This window comes from Phaenicophaeus curvirostris, chromosome 17, assembly GCF_032191515.1.
Source record: "Phaenicophaeus curvirostris isolate KB17595 chromosome 17, BPBGC_Pcur_1.0, whole genome shotgun sequence".
Classification (NCBI taxonomy): Eukaryota; Metazoa; Chordata; class Aves; order Cuculiformes; family Cuculidae; genus Phaenicophaeus; species Phaenicophaeus curvirostris.
The window spans coordinates 6,981,098-6,993,444 of NC_091408.1; the positions used below are offsets into that span (position 1 = coordinate 6,981,098).

The 12,347-nt window shown below is 46.9% G+C and overlaps 1 protein-coding gene across 1 annotated transcript in view; it reads left to right on the plus strand.

Annotated features, from left to right (window-relative positions):
* The first annotated feature begins 4,271 nt into the window (after positions 1-4,271).
* Positions 4,272-12,347, plus strand: part of TBX5 (T-box transcription factor 5) — an 83,598-nt gene continuing 75,522 nt past the window's right edge. Inside the window, exon 1 of the mRNA XM_069870942.1 lies at positions 4,272-4,377. The gene's annotated coding sequence lies outside the window, so the exon portion shown is untranslated. The remainder of the gene's footprint in view (positions 4,378-12,347) is intronic.

Genomic DNA, 12,347 nt, shown 5'->3' on the forward strand with positions numbered 1-12,347 from the left:
TCCATATTAGGGGGTGGAAGGTCTGTGCCCTCTCGATGAAGAAGGGTGGGGTCTGGACCAGTTTTGGGTGAGGAACAGAATTTGGGGGAAGGAGGGAGGAACAAGCCAGCCCCTAGCATACCACAAATGTGTTTTATATTGTAATATCAAACATTGGCTTATTCTGTGTTTTCTGTTAAAACAAGTCATAAAAGAACTACTTAAAGGGGACTCCATTCCTATATTTTATATATACCCACAGAGAACATGTGGAGCGCAGATAATGGTGACCAACCTTCTCCCCCCACCGCCCCATTCATCTCTTTGGTCTAATAAGAAAAAGAACAGAGCTGGTGTTAACACAGGAGAGGTTGTTAATCTATTCGGAAACGGATTTTCAGGTCCACGCATACTATTTTTTTTTTTTTTCTGACTCAGGGAGGGGAAAGGGAAGGCTGTTGATGTCTCTCCATGGAGGGGGGGGAGAAGAGGCTGAGAGCCGGGGCTCGCTCCCCTCGGAGGAGCCGGTGATGATGCTCAGAGGAGGGCGGGAGGTGTGTTTAGCTCGGGGTGGGATGTAATTGATAGCAGGGAAGAGCTGTCACAATAGCAGGATAGGAAACCGGCTGTCCGGGACAGACCCAGCTTTTAAAAGCCCCTAATCTGCCACTCTATGTATTAAAGGGCTGATTTGAGGGGAGGACACGGGGGGAGGGGGGTTAAAGAGGAGGCCTGACTCCTGTTAGCTCCTTCTAATGAGGCAGTTGAATAGCATTTAAAGGGGCTCCTAGCCTGGCATGAAATCTCACAAAGGAACCTCCTTATTTTAATGCACGCAACTGACTTTGCTTTACAAACACTTTTATAGTGTCCAGACACTTACAAATCGACCTTCAGTGATTCTTGAGTTAATACGAAGTCTTGGGAAACATTAATGCGCTATTAAAAAAAAAAAAAAGAAAGTCTCTCAATAGATCTTTCTAGTCTTACAAACAGGCTCAGAGTTCTTGAGTACTCAACTCCGGGTATAAAAATGTAAAGTCGTTTAAGGCTATTAATGGGGGGAGGGAGCCGATCCTGCATTCCGTGCCCGAGTCTCTCTCATTTAAGCTGTTAACCTCCAGCTTGTAGGGCTTGGGGTTGTTGGTTGTTTGGTTTTGTTTTCTATTTTTTTTTTTTTTTACTAGTAGAGTAACGAATTTTGGCTGCTAGCAAACATTTAAACCTCGAAGAAGGGCTTGCGTGTGAACAAGTTTATCTCCCCAGCCCAACATGTCAGTTGGTTTAATTAAAAAAAAAAAAAAAATCTTATTACCTCTCCCTAAAGATCTCGGCTCTCTGATTGCAGAACAATGCGGGGAAAGAATTTTAGGGCGAAAAACTGGAGGGGATGGGAGAGGCAACATCGGGTCCTGTCTACAAGCAGCTTAGAAAATACCCCCTTCCCTAAAAAAATACATTTAAAATCCGTGCAACAGAAGGGAAACGGTTTAAATTGGCAAAGGAGATTAATGAAGGATGCAGAAAGAGCGGAGTAAATCGTAGTGGAGCAGCTCAAGGCGGCGGGAAGAGTGTGTGTGTGCACGGGTGGGGTGGGATGTATGGAGCACGGATCCCTTGAGCTGATCCTGTGCGAGTGATGCTGGAGCCTGGATCTGCGAGCTGGGCGCTTCCCAGGGGCACGGAAAGAGACGGGGAAGGAGGAAAAGGGCTGAGAAAGGACTGTTGTGATGAGGATGGGGTCGAGGTGGGGGGGGGCTCTTGGGGTAGGGGGGAGTCGCTGTCCCTGACCCGCGCCCGCTGCGGCTGCCTGGCAAGCCCTGGCTTTTCTAACGATGAAAACTCGTTTCTAATACATTCGTTTTCGGTTTTTTTCTCCTTGGTGGGCCTTGGACCCCGTCTATGGGGCAGGGGGTGTCCCCCCAGCCCGGCGGTGCGGGCAGCGGCTGCCCTGTGGAGGCAGAAGAGTGGGGGGTTCCAGCGCTTGAGGGAAGAAAAAAAGAAACCCAAACCGAACAAAACCACCCCAAACACCCCACCTCACGGTCCAAATTATCTCCTCTCAGCGCTGGGCTCCGATAAGGCCGGTCACGAGGGGGGAACGCGGACCCCCGCGCTTCTCTTTTGTCTCGTTTCCCTCCATCTCCCGACTCTCAGCAGAGAAATATTTTTTTATTTTTTTTTTTTCAGGGAACAAAGAAACAATTTAAAGCCAGCTCTGGGGAAATCAGAAGTCCCGTCCTAACGAACGGGACGTTGTTTTTGCAGAGCCGGCTGCTCCGCGCAGGCTGAGCGAGCGCGGAGGCTCCGCTCCAGGGCTCCGCGAGGAGCCGGGCAAATAAACAATGCTCTGTTTTATCTCTTTGCTTCCCCCTCTCCTTGAAATTCGCGGGAGGGTGTCTGTGTGGATTCGAGCATACGAACAGCTGCTTAAAATCTAATGTAGACAAATGGACATCTTGTATAACATTAAGTTTTAGTAGGCAACTAATTTATTTTTGAAGTGCTCTTGCGAATGGTTTGGCAAAGAGCTTTTTCTCCCTCCTGTTCCTGGAAAGGAGCTGGAGAATTTGCCGAGCAGAACAGGGGGTCGGGTGTTGGGGAAGAAGGAAAAAGACTCTGGGTCTATGAACGTTTCCCAGCCCTAGAGCTCCAGGCTGGCCATGGTTCCCCTTCACCCCACCGAAAAATTGATAGAAACATCCCTCAAAAAAAAAAAAAATTAGACATAAAGGAACACCGTGAGGATAATATATATATGTTATTAGAGGAATTTAGCTCTTCTGCAAGCGGCTTTAGAGAGTCCAACACTTCTAAAGCATTGGGGCATCCCTCTCTTTAAGCTTGTTCGAGTTGATATCAAACAAAAAAAAAAAAAGAAAAAAGCAAGGCACAAGGTTACTTTTAGTTTGTAAATGGCCCAGTAAGAGCAGATTCCGCCGTGGGAAGCTGTAGGTGATGGAGCAGGGGGTGCTCCTGCCTCGGCCGGACACACGGAGGGCTCCGCGCCTTTGTCAGGGGACGAAGAATAATAAATTGGGCTCCGTGTTTTATAGGAACGGCGGAGCCAGGAGCACGCAGGTTAAAACTAAATCCGTATCCAGCCAGCCGTGAGGAGAGCGGCTCCGAATTGAGAGGAGTGGAGTGCGGGGCGGGCGGGAGGAATTAAAAAAAAAAAAAAAGCCAAATTATCTAGAAAATTAAGATTTTGTTCGTGCTCCTGGGTGCTGTCGCCCACCGAGGGTGCCAGTGTGCCTCCTCTCCGGGCCGAGGAGCTGGTTCTGCCCTTTCCGAGCTGCTTTCCCTGCTGTATCCAGCTCTAGAGACTCTGCTCCGGGGCCGGAGCAGAGTCTCTAGAGCTGGATACAGCAGGGAGAACTGCAATTTTTTGAGAGCTCACAGGGATACCCAGTCCCTCTGCTCGAGCTGTTACCCTCTCTTGCTTTCCATGTTTATTTGCAGGGACAAAAATCTCATAGTTTGCCTTACAATTTTCTTCAATTCGTTATGTATATTTATTTTTTTCCGCTTTCTATCAAGACCATCCCGTGAATTACCAGATAGAAAACAGCCTCCTCTCCAGGATAAAATTTTCTGCCTGCTCGGAGGGGTTGAATACCGTTTTCTTTCTTGCACAAACCACTTTCTTGATCTTCTGGTGCGGCGGCAGCGAGTGAAAAAACCCCTCAGTGCTTCACCGCTCGGGCGAAGCTGCGATGCGTGGGTTAAAATGTTGGAGTTTTTTAGGCTGGGATCCTCCGGGTCATTTTTTTTTTTTTTTCTGGTAATTAAAAAAATATAAAAGCAGATTTGCCCCGTTTAGGAGGGGAAAATCGAAGTAGGAACGTGGGAGGTTAATAGAAAACGTGGAAAAGAAGGGGAAAGGAAAAGAAGGGGAAAGGAAAAGAAGGGGAAAGGAAAAGAAAGGGAAATAGGGAGGTGAGAGGCTGGGGGAAGGTGTTCGATCCCGGTTCTCTGTGACTGCACGGGGCTGTTCAAAAGCCCTGGGAGCGAGAGGAGGATCGGAGGGGAGCGGAGCCTGGGTCGGGGGGTAGAGATGCTGCAGGGGGGGTGTTGGTTTTAACCATCCACCTCCCTGAGAGACGAGGAGCCGGGGCGCAGGGCTGGGTGGGTGTTCTCCCTCGCTGCTCCGAGCCAGGGAAAGGACATTTTTCACTCCCTAAACCTCGGCTCGGCGGGGGAGGAACCCGCAGGCTGCTCTCTCTTTAAGCCCCGACTTAATTTTACCCCTTAAGGAAGCGATCGAGCCTTTGCCCAGCGCCCAAGGTGGCTGAAGGCGCCTGTTAGCCCTCAATTAAAACTCCATTAATATCGTGGGCACGGCCAGCAGCGCGGCCGCGGAGCCGGGCGGCGGAGGCGAAGCGCGCAGCTTCTCAGGTATTATCGTTATTACTGTTATCTCGATTACATCCCCCGGGGCTGGATCCTCTCCGCGCATCCCAGCTCTGGGAAGCGCATCAGCCCCGAGGTGATAACGAGAGGAGCAAATCCGCGGGCGCGGAGCCCCCGCACCGCCGGTAGAGCTGGAGGGGAGCGCCTCGGGTTTCTTTACGGGCTCATTTTCTCATTTTCTTCTTTACTGCACGCGTAAAGAATTTTGAAAAGCGGCGGTAAATATTTTCTCTTCTGGCAAGTTATTTATTGGCACGAAGAGAGGATTTCTTCCCCCCTCCCCTCTTTATAAAGCTACATGTGGTGACCATATAGGATCAGAAATAATGTGGCCTTTCTGGTTTTGAAGAACTGCTAATGTCATTAAAGGTCTTCCTAACACGCCAGCGAGGAGTTCAAAAAGCCTCGCCTTTTATCCTGGGCATATATTTGGTTGTTTATAAAGTGCAGACTTCCTTATGCTTCAAGTGCATCAGGAGGATTTCTTAACTCTGCAGAAGGGTCTGTTTTCAACTATATTCTTCTTTGGAAATTGGACTGTTTAACCACTGTCTTTCGCACTTCTTTTCTGGCTGCTATTTTTATACATTTAACCGCAGAAGAGGTTCCCCCGCACACAGAAGCAAATAAAGAATTTTCACCCTCTGCTTTGTATTACAGAAAATATCCGCGCTGCCCACTAATTGTCCATTAGCGCTAATAAGTGGCTAAAACAATATTAGAAGATAACCCGAGCAACCTGTCTTCTTTATTTTAATTTGACTTAGTGAAGTCGGGAAGGTTTTGACGAAGACCCGACTAGACGTGTCCAGGGAATCTGTGTACTAAACTTTTGGACTGTTGATTTTGAGGGTCACTTATCTAAGCTAAGTTCAAAGTGTCACCTGCTTTAATCCCTTTTCTGTCATGCTCGGAGAAACTCCACGCAGCACACAGAGCGCCTGGAAAAAAATCCTTCTGTCTCGATTTTTTTTTTTTCCCTCTCTCACAAATACACTAGGAATTTCTCCCCTAGATTCTAGCAGCTCTTAGGAAAAACTCGTTTGAATTCAATTATTAATATTTTCCGGGCATGTTCTTTTAGTGTGCCATTTGTAATATATTAGGATGAATTATATGTGTTTTTTTTTAAAAAAAAAAAAGGCAAAAAAAGAGAGGAGGGAAAAAAGAAAAAAGCAGAGAAAGAAGCCCTTTCCTATGAAATAGAAACAAGATGTTCAAATATGGAATGTATGAATTTGAAATCTGGTGTTTTCCACTCTTGGATGCTGATGGCATTAAAAAAACCCCTCCTTTGCTTCTTCTGCAATTTAAAAACTTACATAGAAACATAAATTATCCACCAGGATATTATTTTTAATTAAAATTCTCTTTCCTGTAGGAGTTGTTTTTAACTTCTCTTCGGTTTTCCTGAAGATTTTTCTTTTCCCTCCGATTTAACATTTTTATTAATTGGGGGATTCGTAAACTGCGTCTCGTAAGCGGGTTGGTGTTTTTGAAACTTTGACAGAAAACAGTCCACTTGTTTTGTTTTGGTTTGGGTGAATATTTTTGGTGAAAACGCATAGTTTTAAAACAACTCAGAGGGAGTGGAAAACTTGGAGCTCCTCAGACATGTCAATGAACAGAGTTCACACACACGCAAAATATCCCATGTTTTTTCAATGAGCTCTTGAATGTCAAGCTCTGCACTAAGGCTTTGGAGGGGCAAACCTAAATTTATGCATCTCCAGCCAATTTTAGGCACCTAAATAGAAATGGAGCCGTTCTCAGAAGTGCTGAACCCTCACAAATCTAGGCGAAGACAAGGAGGACAGCTCTGGTTCAGCACCCATAAAACCTAGTCCCTTTTTTCTTGCTGTCCACATGTGACATTAGACACTTGAACTGGCTGTTGTGTTCAGCTGCCTTTATCATTTCCTCTTAGAGAATACCTGGAGAAGCAGGAAAAGTACTTCTGTATTCAGCAAAGTAAGGGTCTTGAAGTACTTGGTGAACTTCAAAAGACTTGAGAGCGATAGTACCTGTGTTAAGTTAGATATATAGATGGTCTAGAGGAACCACCTTGACCACTCAGCCCTGCATTCCTGGACAATACTGTAATGCGCCCCAGAAGGGTTCCCAAAGCATCCACAGCACAAAAATTCTCCCCCCGCCTAGAACAAACACTCGAGGGATGATGGGGGAGACCAACCAGCTGCCAAGTGGTGGAGAACCCCAGGAACAAAGTAAGGGACCTTAAGGGCTTGTGTCATTGCCAGATCTTGGGCTGGGATGTTTTGAATGCACGCAGGTGTTTTCTGTATTTTGGTTTGGTGTTTTGTCTTGGAAGCTTCCCCTCCTGTTGTTTCAGGAACTTGGAGGGGGTAAACAAAATTTCTGGCAAAAATGAGGAGAAAGCAAAAAATCAGCTTCTTTGTGCCTGCTGGGAAATTCTTTTGGGAAGGGAAAGAGGGATTTTCCCATTACTTGGAGCTGGCAAGCGTCAAGACAACATATGTTGTGATTTCTCATGGGCATTTCTAGGTCTTGTCAAGAAATACTGGGGTTCTGATGTAACAGCTGAAGCTCCACTGACCTGTCCATCATCCTCTCTTTTTGGTGACTGGTGTCATCAAACATGTGTCCTGTGTCCTAACAGATAACGAAGGCAAATGGGAATTAAGGCTACAGAGAGAATTACTGGGGCAGGTACATCTGCTAGTATGTCTCAGTCATTTTATTGACTTTTTTTCCCCTTTTCCTGTAGTTTCAGAATCAATCACTCTGCTATCAGCTAGCTCTAGAGATGGATGACTAACACTAGTGAGATAAAAGAGTCAAGACTCCCTTCCCTGTGATTTGGCTGCTTTTTGTTAAAAGTGCACTGAGTGCCACTATTTCCCGTAAAAGACATCTGGAAAATCATTGGTGTGTGATGGAGAAAGTGACTCTTCTCTGCTTTGTACTCCCCTTTGATCCAAAATGGAGCACAATTCAGTGCCTCTTGAGATCAATAGCTCCCATCCTGGGACATTTTTCATTCTCATATGTTGTGGGTGATTTGAACCACTTTAAGAAAATATGAATGTTAGCTCCTTTTTGTCTCTAGAATGTGTTTGTTTATTTTGCAACAGTAAGGCTAATGCCAGGAAGAGAATGGCATGGACCAGCTGGATATTCCCACTAAATACAACCAGTTGAGTTGTTCCACTGGGTTTGGTTAGCTTCACCTTTGTAATCCCACCCATCTAAAGATTCATGAAAATATGGGAAGCCGTGGCTGTGTTGGACAGTCTCACAGTGATCAAAGCAGAGACCTGCAGACCCAAGAGCGTCAAGTGTTATAATTTGAGCTCAACCTGTCTACCTGCAGTAGTGATGGATTCAAAGCCACTTCAAACTGGATGCAAAAAGGATCTCTGGGGGATTGATAGGAATGGTTGGACTCGATGATCTGGTGGGTCTCTTCCAACCTGGTTATTCTATGATTCTATGGTTGGAGTTTGAAGGGTGTTGTGTGCAATCAGGTTCAGCAGACACACTAAGTTTTGGCGTGGTCTTTTTAACCAGGAGAAGCCGACTGCAATTCATGAGCTGCATGAGGCTCTCTAGCACTTTGGCTGTGGCTCCAGGGCGTTGTCATGGTGGGTTTACCACAGGTAAGCTGGTCCAGGAGTTAGGGCTGAAGAGGCTGGTGCTAGACCCAGTCTCACATTCAGCACAACTTCCTTCAAAGATGAATATCTGGAATTCCAGCCACCATGTCCTGCTAGTGACCCACATCCAGAGTCTTCCCCACTCCTCCTCTTTGATTCCTCTATAAAAATATGTCTAGCTGGGTGAGAATGAATGTGTTGCACCTTTTCTTAAGTAGCTCTCAGGTATGCGAGAAGGCCTGACAGCACTGAGCAGGAACTTGTGACCCTTATATCCAGTGAATGGCTGAGTCGGATGGACTTTGAGATGTTTGTCTGCTCAATACCTCTGCTTTCCAGCACTAAATCCTGTAGTATTCGACCTGAAACGTCCTGCTAATATGAGTACGATCAAGCACAGGCCTACAAAGAGCAAGGGAGGTCATTATTTTCACAGGAACTGAAAGTCGGATCCTAAATCTTCAGAAGAGAGCAGTGCCTAGAAACCAGCTGTCTAATATATCTGCTGTGCTAAACTGGTAGCAGGGAGGGGAGAATAAAAATGTGTTTTGCAGTATAATATTGCTTTGTGCCTCCAAAAAGGCTTCTAATTTTATGTTTTAAAGGCAAACATTACAGCTAATTGAAGAGTGGAGAGGAAAAATGGATCTCCTTTTCTGAGCGCCAATAAGGCTGGGTTCTGGGCCAGTGGTTCTGTGAGAGGTCTCCATTTACTACCTGTCCTAAACCTCAGGTATTTTAGAAGGAAAATGCCTGCCATATATTAAAGAGAAAAGTCATTAAATGGATGTCAGAAAAAAAAAAAAAGAGGACAGAGAAAACCCATATGACTGAATTTATGGCTTGCTTAAGAAGCACAAGGTAGCACTGAGAAAACATGAATAAGAACAAGGGGGCATCCATGCAATGGAGAAGGTATTTACCACTTCGCTGCCTTCCCAGCGGTGACCTTGGAAGAGGTCCCCATGCTGGCTATGTCACTGTCCCATCCCTGCAACCCAGACCCTCCTCCTGCCTTCCCTGCTGAGCCCTCTCCCCTTTAGTGGAGTAACCCTCCTCCACCTCACTGCGAGTTGGATTAGGCCCTGTGCCCAGAACACCGCTTGGTTTTTATTGCTACAGTGAATGCACCCATTTGCCTCTGGAGGAAACGAGGCTGAGCTTGAGCAGTCCTGAGCTAGCAGGAAATTCAAGGCTTTGTGGGCATCCAGGCAGGAGCCAAATTAAATGAGCAAGAGGCAGGGGGAATGCTCTCAAGGACAGCCTATTTTGGAGCCTCCTGGAGCAGGGGCTCAGCTTCGGGTAGGAGGATGCAGGAAGAGGATGATGTGGAATTTTAGCAATGGCAGTAGGGGTGCTCAAAGCGTTTGGCGTTGTGACAGTAATCAGGCTGGTGACTTGGCTGAGGGCTGCGGGTGGCTTAAGAGAGCTGTCTGAGAGAAAAGAGTTGTCTTATTCACCCAGCTCCATGTTGTACTAGAAGTATGGGCAGAGCTAGGAGCAAGAGAATTCCCTCTAAGGCAGGGAGTGAAAGTATGAGGTGGGGCAGGAGGCAGGCAGAGACTGTGGGTTTGACATTGCTGTGAGCTCCTGTCTGACTTTAGACTCTCCTTTTGGACATCTAGGAGCTCGTTGGGAACCTGCTGGAAGGTCTCAGTGAGGCTGGAGAGGCAAGAACAACCTCCTCCTCCAGCTGTCTTTAGCCCAGGTCCTTAGTAAACACTGATTTTTCTTTAAAAAAAAAAAAAATCAACTAACTAAACCTTGAATAAAAGAAAAAAAAAACCCAAACCCTAGAAATCCTATCCTAGACTCTGTGCTCCCTAGGCCATCTCACTCCTGTTTCTGGTTTCAGCAAGGAGATGCTGCAGCCCTTCCTTGGGGCCAGTCTCACAGGTGGGCTGAACCACCACCGCACGGAGTGCTGACTCTTCCCTGCATGCACTGTCTGACAGGGACTCACGTACTTGGTCTTCCAGCAGATGCTCTGCAGCGCCGTTGCTCCTTATGTCTATATTCCAGTATATGATCGTCACAAATTTGGGGTATTTTGGGAGGAGACAAATCAGAAAACACCAGTGGAGCAGTGATTCCCCGTCTATGCTGTGGGTAGAAACAGCTGAATGAAACTTGGTTCATTGTTTTTCCTCATTAGGTTTGTAGCTGTTTTAATGTCCTAGCTCAGCTCTAGTGTCAGGCAGCCACTGTGGAGAGGGGTAGGCTAATCCCTGCATCCCCTTGCCTCCATTTCTTCAGCTGCTGACGCATCCTTTGCAGCAGATCAAGCAGGGGCTGGCTGTGGGGTGAAAAGGTCCAGCTACTTGGGCCGATGGTAGATTAACCCCCTTAAATATGGCAAAAGATTTGGATTTTTTGTGCTCAGGTACTGAGCTGACCACTTTATAGCTGGGTCCTGATCTTCTTGCTGTCTTTGGTGTGGCTTTGTTGTACAATCAAGACAAGGGAGGCTACTGCCAATACTTTGACTGTGTTGCCACAGGACTGTGGAAAGGAAAGTAGGAGATGGGATCAATGAGAGTCCTGCTCTGAACTTGGCAAGATAAGCAAAGCAGATTAATTTTCTCCACTACTAGTATGCCTTGTGGACTCACGCACGTCACCTAATATCTCGGTGCCTGATTTGCTCCCATCCTTTCCCCTCACAAACTCCAGAGAGGCAGAACTGGCCTCCCCCCGTGTGATTTTAGGATGCTTCACATGGTGGTGTCTGTCACAGTGTGGCCTCTGGACTCTATCACAGCCCTACTACTATTAATAATCCAGAGGATTAGAAAGATAAGCCAGTTACAGCAAGACTCGGGCTTGTCAGTGCTGTCCACTGACTTGCCGTATCTTATAGGCTGAGGAACTGTTCTGGTCTGTTTATTTACAGTCTATAACTTTGCAAATGGTATAATAGCTGCTCAGGTTTTACTTCTTTGCAGACCCCTCGGCGTAGGAGACATCTGTGCTGACAGAATTATCTTTTTCTTTTTTTTTTTGCTTTCCCTACAATGGTGCCTTTAACTAGAGCTGGGCTTTAATTGGTAGCTCAGATGGATTCCCCCCCTCAGCTTGGGGAAGATGCCTGACAAGTAGTAGAGAAGTAATATACAGGCAGACTGTATACATGTATTTCAGCTATGGAGCACAGTACATCATATATTTAATATATATTTCATCCCAAAGAAGTATGATTATTTTATTTATAGACATGTGAAGCACAATAAAACTCTGCTCTTTCCCAAATGCTTAGCTGCCTTCTTTCAGCTAGAGGCTGCCGTTGCTCTGTGATTTAGGTGTCCTGCACACCATGGTCGGGCAGGCGTGGGTCCTTGCCAGGCTTGGCTCTGGCCACGCTGCCCAGTCATCCCTTGCAGATGGGTGGCTCTGCTCTTCCTCAGCTCTGCATGGGGGTGCTGGCAGCTTTGCCGTGTAGGCGGCCGCAGGACTCCCTGGGGTCACGGCAGGGTGAAAGTTGTTTATTCCATGGTGGAGGATCTAATCGAAGCTGGGGCATAGGACAGCCCCGTGCTGACTGATCTCCCTCTAGGGGCACTTTTCCTTTTTTTGATGCAATACTAAGTGGATTTTGTCCTCTGGCTGATACAAGAGGGTTTTTTTCCCGTATGAAAAGTCATGATCTTCCTTTTGCAGATGGGGTAAATGAGACACACAAAAGCAAAGGACAGGGATGGGGTGTTTAAGAGCCAACCTGTTGCTCTGTATCCTAGGCTGAGCAGTTCAGGTCCCTGTGCACCACTTTAGCATGCAAAGCCAAGTGCTAGCACAAGGCTGATTTTCGTACAGACACAGATCAACTCCTGGTCCTTCCTACTATGCAGGTACAGAATCCAAGGATTTATGGGACCATCCAGTTCCTTCCAGCTGCAGGACCTGACTTAGCCCCACCTGGCAGTGAAATCATAACTCAATCACACGTTTCTCTTCCTTTTCTCTTTCCTGTCCTTGTATTTTAGCACAAGGGGGATTTAGGAGAGACGCTGTGTGATGGGAAGAAGGGATGAGGTGCATGTAATGAGGTTTACATGTGTGACAGGTATTACCTGGGAGGAGCACAGCCAGCATGGGGTCAACGCTTTTCAGTGCTGCAGAACAAACTGAATTTGCCAGTCACTTCAGAGAGGCTGGGGCTGGGCTGCCTGTGCCATGGGAAGGAAAAGCATCAGGAAGAGACTTGCCAAGGAGTCCACCCGGGCTTGGCTTGCTGCTGCTGGAGGACTTGGGGTTTTCTGCTGGGGGAGCTTTTCAGGATGATGTGACAGCCCTTTGCTCTCCACAGCAGCAGCAGCCAGC